The sequence below is a fragment of the Aedes aegypti genome, chromosome 1 (genome assembly GCF_002204515.2).
Source record: "Aedes aegypti strain LVP_AGWG chromosome 1, AaegL5.0 Primary Assembly, whole genome shotgun sequence".
NCBI classification, from domain to species: Eukaryota; Metazoa; Arthropoda; class Insecta; order Diptera; family Culicidae; genus Aedes; species Aedes aegypti.
In genome coordinates, this window is record NC_035107.1 from 150481476 (window position 1) to 150491925 (window position 10450).

Sequence of the window (10450 nt, forward strand, 5' to 3'; positions counted from 1 at the left end):
GATGTACCTTTTCTGGTTCAGCGCGATATGCTTCTCCGAACGGGTCACTTGAATTCCGAGAAAGAATTTGATGTCCCCGAGCGATGCAACCGTGAAAAATTCATTCAATTTCTTGATGATGTCCTCGTATTCCCATTCGGTCTCACACACTATGACGAAATCATCGACGTAGACAGCAATATAGGCCAGCTTACCTTTGCTCCTCCTGACGTAGAGACAACTGTCGTTCTTCGATGACTTGAACCCCATTTGCTTGAGCACGTCGTCCAATTTGTGGTTCCAAATGCGAGCGGCCTGCTTTAGCCCGTATAATCCCTTCCGCAAATGGCACACAACGCTTTCCCCGTCGGCTGCACATCCAGGAGGTAGCCGAATATATACCGTCTCTTTCAGATCTCCGTTCAAGTAAGCTGTCTTCACATCAGCATGCTTGACTAAAAGATTGCGTTGACTGGCAACGGAGAACAGAGCCCGGAACGTTAGCTGCTTCACCACAGGTGCAAAAACTTCGTCGTAGTCCACTTAATATTTCTGCGTAAAGCCTTGAGCGACTAGACGCGCCTTGTACCTGATGACCTTACCGCTTTCATCCGCCTTCTTTTTGAAAATCCAGCGGCATCCGATAGCTTTCTTGCCGGGTGGTAACGTGGTCAGCTCCCACGTGATGTGTTCGTTCAGCGACTTCAGCTCATCTTGCATGGCTTGCTTCCACAAATTTGCTTCTGGACCAGACACTGCCTCTGGGTAGCTTCGAGGCTCATCGCAATTATAGTGTTCCAGTCTACCGTCAGCACAGTACCGTTGAGGGGGGACACCTTTATTCATCCTGGTTGATCACTATGGTGTACTCACAGCTTGCTCGTTGCGTGCCAGTTCCACTTCTGGTTGTGACACATCTTCGTCTTGCGGTATGGCGTGGTCGTCGTCGTCTATATCCGCGTCTTCATACTGGCTGTCGTCAGAATGATCTTCGAATCCATGAAAGTCATCTTCGCTATCGCTAACAACTGGCTCGTTACCAGCCGCGACTGCCGGTCCTGGCAGACTTGCTTGCTTCTGTTGCTCAGTCTTGAATGATAATGGAAAGAATAACGTACCTTTTTCATCTGCAGGTGTAATAATAGCAGGTTTATTGAACAACATTATTAATTGGACATCCCTACTACGTTATATGTATATCTCATTAAACACACACAGTCTCACCATGCATTGCTATAGGGACAATTATTGTCAAGCTAGGTAGGACTGCGTCACTCACCCAGTTGTTTGTGCACCGTTTGACCGTGTGGACGTGAATAAAAAAGGCATTAAAACGTAACTTAAAACATGGTGTCAGAAACGGTAATTTACCCGCGTGATTGAAATTTGTGTTAGAATGGACAAGGCAAAAGCGTAACACAAAGTACGAGTGATTCTGAAGAAACAGAAGATTGCGTGAGAAAAGTTCTGGAGAAAATCGAAGATGGCTACCGGACTCGATCTTCGACTGCCACAGCCTCTCGATTGTGCCGACTTGGCTAAAGAATGGCCTCGTTGGAAGCAGGCGTTTGGAATATACCTGCGAGCGAACGGTAAAATTGCGGAAAGTGAGGAAAACAAAATCGCCATTTTCCTATGGCTGATTGGACCCCGTGGTGTCGAAATTTTCAACACGTTGTATCCTGATAAAGCAAGCGCGGATCATCTTTTCGGCGTTGGTGATGCCGAATTCGGAGATGCTGTTGACGTGGTGGTGGAGGAGCCGAGAGAAGAGCAAATACTCACACTTGCAAAAGTGATCGCTTCGTTCGACGAGTATTGCCTTCCACGTAAGAACATTGCCATGGAAGCCTTCAAATTCAACACCATCGCACAGAAAGAGAGGCAAACATTCGCCGAGTTTGAGACTGAACTTCGTACACAAATACAGTATTGTGAGTTCAAGTGTCAGCAGTGTCAATCATCCTATTCAGATCGCATGCTGCGTGATCGGATAATTATTGGCATACAGGATAAAAAACTCCAACTGAGACTTCTTGATGGACGAGATGACCCGCTGGCGAAGGTCGTTGAAACTTGTAAGGTGTTTGAAGCTGCGTCGGCGAACAAGCTTATTCTTGACCGTAAGGCGAACCTACTGGAGGTAAATTCAATGGAGAAGCCACCCGAAGGACAGAAGGAGATAGCTGTCATCAATTGGAAACAGTGTTACAATTGTGGAAAGCCGTTCAACCAAAACCATCGTCGTTCGTGCCCGGCGGTGAATGTGAAATGTTTTGCGTGTGGTAGTGTGGGCCATTTCAGCAAATGCTGTCGTCGTAAGCAGCAGAAGGAGGACCCCAATACGAAGCAACCGATGAAGCAACCGACAAAGCTACCAGGCCAGGTGGATAAGGCGAAAGCAGTTTACACTGTCAATTGGAGTGACGCAGGTGAGTTTCTTATTAGAAGAAAGGTTAGCAATGCATGTGTGAATGATTCTAATGAAACGATTGATTTGTATAGAATAAATTCAACTGGAAATGGCACTGATGGTTCGGGAGCTTGGCGAAAGGTTTATCAAGTGGGCAATAAAGAAGTGCGTTTTAAACTAGACACTGGAGCCGATGTGAACTGTATACCTATTGATGTGGTGAATGAGGTGGGCGTACCAATACAAAATGTAAACAATACTTATGTTGTGGATTACAGTTCGAATCAAATAAAAATTCATGGAATAGTAAACTTGACGTGCTTCGATCATGCTAAAGGTAGTAGTCATTGTGCTGATTTTTTGGTTGTTGATTCTAATTTTGAGCCATTGCTGGGTTTGCAGTCTTGTGTTGATTTTGGGTTGATCAGTCGTCTGAATAGAGTCCAACAACTTAACCCTGTTCGTGAGGATAAAGCAGAATTCGTTGAAAAATTCCGTGATGTTTTTGAAGGATTAGGGAAATTTCCTGGTCAGTGTTCAATAGTGCTCAAGGAAAATTCCGTTCCAACTTTGTTCTATAGAAAGCGCATTCCACTGGCTTTGCATGACAAAATAAAAACTGAACTTAAACGAATGGAGGACGAGAGTATTATTGCATATGTTGATTATCCAACGGATTGGGTCAGTAACATGCAGGTGGTGGAAAAATCTAATGGTGCATTACGGATTTGTCTCGACCCCAAAGCGTTGAATCAATGTATTAAGCGTGAACATTACCTCATTCCAACACAACAGGATTTGTTTAGTCGTCTCTCTGGCAAGAGAGTTTTCACGGTGCTCGATTTAAGCAGTGGGTTTTGGCAGATGGAGTTGGATCGAAAAAGTTCTGACTTGACCACTTTCATGACTCCTTTCGGGCGTTTTCGGTGGACACGGGTTCCGTTTGGTCTGAACAATGCACCGGAAATGTTTCAACGTAAAATGGTGCAGATTTTCGGTGATATTGCTGGCGTGGAAATTTACTTCGATGATATGGCAATAGCTGGAGTCGATGAAGCTGAACATGACCACATATTGTCGCAAGTTATGCAACGTGCTCGAGAAAACAATGTCAAATTCAACATGGATAAATTGCAATTTCGTAAGAATCGGGTAAAATTCATGGGTAATATGATCGGATGTGGGGAAGTGCTTCCTTTAGAGAAAGATGTAAGGGCAATCACGGAAATGCCGAAACCAAAAAACGTTGCAGATGTCACACGGTTTCTCGGTTTGTGTAAATATTTAGCCAAATTCATGCCGAATCTCTCTAAGCGTACAGCAAACCTGCGTAAATTGACACACAATGATGCTCCGTGGAACTGGAATGATGTGCATGAGCAAGAGATGAATGATATTGTGAAAAGGATTTCAGATGTGCCAGGCCTAGCTATTTTCGATCCAAAAAAGCCCTGTATCATACAGACTGACAGCTCAAAAGATGGTTTGGGTTGTGTCCTGCTTCAAGAAAATGGTCCGGTCGCATACGCCTCAAGAACTTTAACGAAAAGTGAGCAACGGTGGGCTCAAATTGAAAAGGAATTATTAGCAGTGGTATTTGCCTGTCAAAGATTCCACTATTTTGTCTACGGTCGAGATTTTGTGGTACAGTCTGACCATAAACCGCTTGAAACTTTGATCAAAAGGAATATTGATGATGTAACCCCTCGTCTGCAACGCATGTTCCTGATACTTCTCAAATATCCTGGACTTTCTTTAGTGTACACACCAGGAAAGAGTTTGCTTGTGGCCGATTGTCTTTCGAGAGCTGCTCTTCCGGAAACTGGCGAAGCACAAGAAGATTTAGAGAACGTTGTCCACACTCTCGTTAAGAAAGCATGTATGTCCAAGGATAATTTTGACTTGTACGTTGAAAAACTGAACCAAGATGAACGTTATTTACACATTACTAAATACGTCGAGACCACGTGGCCACCATATCACAAACTAGACGATTTGGGCCAGCTATTCTACAAATATCGTGAACAGCTTCATTTTGAGAACGGACTTCTTTTTAAGGACCAACGTTTGGTAATACCTACAGCTCTGCAGGCAACTGTATGTAGGTGGTTACATGCTCCCCATTTAGGAAATGAAAAAACTCTTGCTCGAGCAAGAACACAGTTTTTCTGGCCAGGGATGACAAACGATATCAAGGAAGTAACTACTAACTGTACGGTTTGCGAGAAATTCCGGCGTAATAATCAGAAGGAGCCACTACTGCAGGATTCACCACCGGAGTATCCGTTCCAACGTGTCTCAACTGACATTTTTGAATACGGAGGAAGTGATTGGTTAGTTCTAATCGATGCATATTCTGGATTCATCTGTTCTGATCGTTTGGAAGACAAAACAATGCGTAGTGTTTGTAGACTATTAGATCGATTTTTCAATTGTTATGGCTATCCAACAGTAGTTCGAAGCGATAATGTACCGTTCAACTCTCGGGAATGTGACAGATATGCCAATTTGAACAACATTTTGTTTGAGTTCTCAAGTCCCCGATATCCCCAAAGCAATGGACTTGCGGAAAAAGGAGTAGCAATTGCCAAAAATATTTTGAAACGATGCTATGAAACGGGAGAAGTCGATCAGTTTCAGTATAGATTACTCGAATACAATTCAACACCGGTTGCTAGTATGCAGTTATCTCCCAGCCAGCTGTTCTTCGGAAGACTTGTGAAGACCCGCTTACCTATTGAAGAAACACTGTTGAAAAGGAATGTTCTCGAAGAATGTGACGTGCAAAGAAGAATTCAAAAAAAGCGTGCTGTTCAGAAGAACTACTATGACCGACATGCGAAACAATTACCGATGCTTAAATCAGGTGATAAAGTGATCTTTAAGAAGAATGCACGAGAGTGGCATTACGGAACTGTAGTTCGAGATGTGAATGGGCGTTCTTATGTGATTCGAGATACTTTTGGGAATCACTTCCGTCGTAACCGAAGGTTTATGTCACGTACGATAAACAATGACTCTAATCCAAGTGAAGTTCTGTTAGAAGATCATGCTGTGAAGTATTTTATGAATGAACATTCACCCAGGGTTGAAAGTCCACTCGAATCATGTATTAATGTACCAAGGGTTGTAAGTCCACCTGAAACATATGGTAACGAACTTAGGGTTGCAAGTCCGCCTGAATCGTGCACAGGAAAGGTTGACAATTCACCTATAGTGCCAGAAAGCATCGAACCTGAAACTAGTGATCGATCACTGCAACAAATATTTCAAAGCACTCATCCCGAGCCTGACCATCAGCCGCCAGTCATTAGCTCGAGGTCTACTCGAAGTGGTCGTACGGTTGTCCCACCAGATCGTTACGGACAATGGCAGTACTAGTTTGTTCAAGAAGAAAGCGTGTAATAATAGCAGGTTTATTGAACAACATTATTAATTGGACATCCCTACTACGTTATATGTATATCTCATTAAACACACACAGTCTCACCATGCATTGCTATAGGGACAATTATTGTCAAGCTAGGTAGGACTGCGTCACTCACCCAGTTGTTTGTGCACCGTTTGACCGTGTGGACGTGAATAAAAAAGGCATTAAAACGTAACTTAAAACAGCAGGAACCTCTTCGTTGTTATCTGTCGGTGGCAGGAAACGAGCATCCCGGCTAATGGTCAACTTGTTCGTCTTCATATTGATGAACCGCCACGATTTATGTTGCAACGAATAGCCGACGAAGGTTAACTTCTCAGCCTTGGATTCCAGTTCGTTCGTTTGGCATCAGAAACGAAAACGTACGCTGTAGTCCCGAAGACTTGCAACTTCGAAACATCCGGTTTGGCGCCATGCCAAATTTCGTAGGGCGTCAACTCAACCGCTTTCGTTGGCAGCATATTTTGAAGATAATTGGCCGTGTGGATTGCTTCGCCCCAGTAGCGGTTGGACATTTTCGCCTCCAGTAGCATGCACCTAGCCATCTCCACCAGCGAACGGTTCTTTCTCTCGGCGATCCCGTTTTGTTGCGGCGAGTATGCTGCTGTGAATTGTTGCTTGATGCCTTCACGCTTCAGGAAAGCAACCAAATTGGAGCCACGGAATTCTCCTCCTTGATCGGACCTCAGCACTTTCGGCGGTTTGCCAAACTGAGTCTTCATCTTCTGCACGTAGTCTTCTTCTTCTTCTTTCTGGCGTTACGTCCCCACTGGGACAGAGCCTGCTTCTCAGCTTAGTGTTCTTATGAGCACTTCCACAGTTATTAACTGAGAGCTTACTATGCCAATGACCATTTTTGCATGCGTATATCGTGTGGCAGGTACGATGATACTTTATGCCCTGGGAAGTCGAGAAAATTTCCAACCCGAAAAGATCCTCGACCGGTGGGATTCGAACCCACGACCCTCAGCTTGGTCTTGCTGAATAGCTGCGCGTTTACCGCTACGGCTATCTAGGCCCCTTCTGCACGTAGTCCTGGATTGCATCGCACGTTTCGGATTTCATCTTCAACAAGTACACCGTTGTATACCGGCTGTGGTCATCGATGAGGGTCAAGAAAAACCAACGACCACCCGGTGTCACGGTGCGCATTGGTCCACACAGGTCACTGTGAACCAGATCCATCACAGCACTGGTTTTCTTCTCTGCCTTCTTCGGGAATGGTAGCCGTGCCATCATACCTTGCATACACGTTTCACATGGCAAAACCAGTCCGCATCTCTTGATGCTTATACCGGTGGCCAGTTGTCGATTCTCCAGCTCCTGGATGGCCTTCACGTCCCGATGACCGAGTTTGCGATGCCAATCATGCAAACAGCTTTTCGAAACACATCGCTCATTCACAGCACCCACGCGCTCCACCATTTGCAGATGGTAGAGACCGTTGCTTCGCTTTGCCACAGCAGCAATTCGATCACCACTGGCAATAGTACATCCACCTTCGTTGAACTTCACGTCAGCACCTTTCTGGACAAGCTTTCCAACCGAGACAAGGTTCATGTCCAGGTCCGGGACGTACAGCACTCCGGTCAGCACAATCTGCTTTTCTTCGCCGGCATGCCCGTAACATTGAATTTGGCAGTTGCCAACACCTTTCACTGCTGCCTTCTTCCCATCAGCTACCGTCACAAAGCTCGGTGTACCTTCAAGAGAGTTCTCAACGGAAACGGAAAATTCACGATTGGCGCACATGTGCGAGCTGGCACCAGAATCCACAATCCAATTCATCACTGGTCCTTCTCGTGCGCTGAACACGAAATTTTCTTCACTCGACGCAGCCTTCCTTGCTTTCGCATGTTGCCTAGCAACCTTTTTGGTGTCGATGGCAACCGCTTGTTGACTTCGAGAATTTTCACCACGGTTCTGTTTCAGCCACAAAGCACAATCTCGCTTCTTGTGACCAACCTTCTGACAGTGGTGGCACACGATCGATTTACCTTTTCCGTCCACTTTCAGCACCGCCGAATCCACCAGAACAGCTTCTCCTCGCTTTTGGACCTCGTTGATAATTTTATCCTTTATGAGCCCCAGCGTAAGCTCGTCATCCGACCGGTTCTCGAGAGTGGTGGTCAGCGCATCGAACGTATTGGGTAAACTGCGGAAAACTAGGATTACCTGTAGGTCGTCATCGAGCTTCGTACCAGCGTTGGCCAACTTCTCGAACAGAGTTTCGAATTCGGCCAAGTGCTCCTCGATATCGTCACCTTCCTGGAACTTGAGATCGCAAATCCGCTTCAGGAGATGTACTTTGGACGTCAACGACTTCTTCTCGTGTTGCTTCCGAAGGTTCTCCCACACGTCCCTGGCGGTCCGCGTTGCCCGAATATGGCCGTGTTGAGACCTGGTTAGCAGCAGCCCGATGGTCGCACGTGCTTTCTGGTCACCTTCATCCCAGACAGCCAGCTCCGCCACGTTCGCTCCGTTTTCAGCCTCTTCCGGCTTCACTCCGGGAACGATGAACTTCCAAAGACTTTCTCGCACCAGCAGGAACTCAACTTCAAGCTTCCAGGTTTCGTAGTTTTCGTTAGTCAGTTTCGCGATTCCAGATCTTTCCATCTTGTACTTTTGCAGGGCCCAAAACCTCTTGGATGGTGAATGGCCGCAGACCGGGTAGGGTAACGGTCGTATTTTGGACCTCCTTAGGAAGTGATTTTAGTTTTTTGTCCCAATTAATTAATTGCACAGCGTAACCAAGTCAAAGAACATGCCAAAATGTAGAGAAAAACTTCCTCTACGAGATAAAAATGCCCATACGATCATGTAGGATCCAAAAAACGTCAAAAATAATTGAATTGTGAAGCACTGTTTTTCATTATTTCGGACACACCAATACATTTTGGACCCTCAAAGTATATATTTTGGACCCCCGGCATTTTTATCGTTCGGCTACAAAGTTCACGACACTGGTTGTATAATATGCTTGCCCATAGTCTAATTAATCGATTGACAATGGAAAACCGAAGAAATTCTACGCGTTTAGTTCAGAAATTTGAAAAAAGTTTTTATTTACGTTTGAAAAATTTCTTACGGCTTCAATTCCTGTGTGTAACGTGTTGTAACGGTTGCATGGATGAACCGATTAAATTAAATTAATTTCAGATAAAATAAACACATTTTCTATGTACAAACGGTCGATGCAAGTGCGGAATAGTCCTATCTTTCCAAATGGCATGCGAATTGAGTTGGTCTTTCGATTTAAACTGGGAAATTTGCAGGAAAATGGCCCAGGGGGTCCAAAATATATAGGGGTCCAAAATATATTGGTTACCCTATTCTACTCTTGGTTGAAATAAAACTTCTGATCTTGACAAGAGACAAACTTTGAATGAATTTTATTTAAATATTGCTGTTTGCGTTTGACGTGCAAATCCAGTCTAACTGAGGTTCAAATGCGGTAACACAAAGTAACCAAAGGATACTTAGCAACCATGATGCATATCACCGCCAACCTAGCAAAGAAAATCAAATTTTGACTTCGCCTTCCTTATTGAAAATCTTACCGCATTTGGTGTTCCCGCATTTGGTATTTGCATTTCAAACGCACACAGCAATATCAACTAATCTATGTTTGCTATGATTAATAGTCGCCAACTAGATCTCATCGCCAACAGTTTTGCAGTGCCTTTTTTAGGGCGCTGTTCGAACCCATTGTGGTATGGAGCTACATGCTCTCATTTCGCTTGTGCGATCTTCCCTCTTCAAGGGACCCCACTCCTATTTCCTCCCATCTTTCCCTTCCTTGTCCTCTCCCATCGGGTAGATGATGAAATAGGCTCAAATATGGCGATGGCGCAAATCTCCCAAATGGCGGGGAACGTGCCTCTGGAGTCGGCCTTCTGATACCTGATACCTACTAAGAGAAATTTTTTTTTATTATCAAACTAATTGATGAATTGAGAACTTAAAAGGAAAAATATAACAGTTTTGTGAAAATACGGGTTTGATTTGTATTTTTACTACGCCGTGAAGCTAGTGCTGAACAAAATCCCCCGCCTTGAATTGAATGCTTTTGTCTCATTCGAGCCTCATACCTATTTTCAGACACTTTTTGGATGATATTGATCTTTGTTGAAATCATTTGTTTACAAATACCAACGGATGAAAATCATACAATCTCTAAAGAATTTTTATCCATTCAGAAGATATGTTAAATTACATTTTTTGTTTCCAAATTTTGGTTTCAAAAGGCAAAACTATGAATTTCAACCCGATTTTTTGTGGCGAATTTTCATAAGTGGTTCCTATGTATTTCGATAGTCCATTTGCCTGAGTGTAGTTCACAGCGTGTAGGCTTGAACAATGAGCAGTTCAAAAATTTGAACCCGTGCGAGCTGAAAATTTAACGTAAAATGAAAACTGTCGTCATGGCGATACACGACATATTTCAATGCGGAAGTATTGCAAAGATGTTAGGAAACATTTATGGTTCCATACATTTGTAATGATCTGAATTCAGTATTTTCTAATGTAGTTTTTTTCTGGTTTTCAGCTTCATTGTGCATTTTTAGGTGAACGGGATCGGTCATGAGCAGGTGCAGAATCTTGCACGAGAGTTCAATCTTTACTAA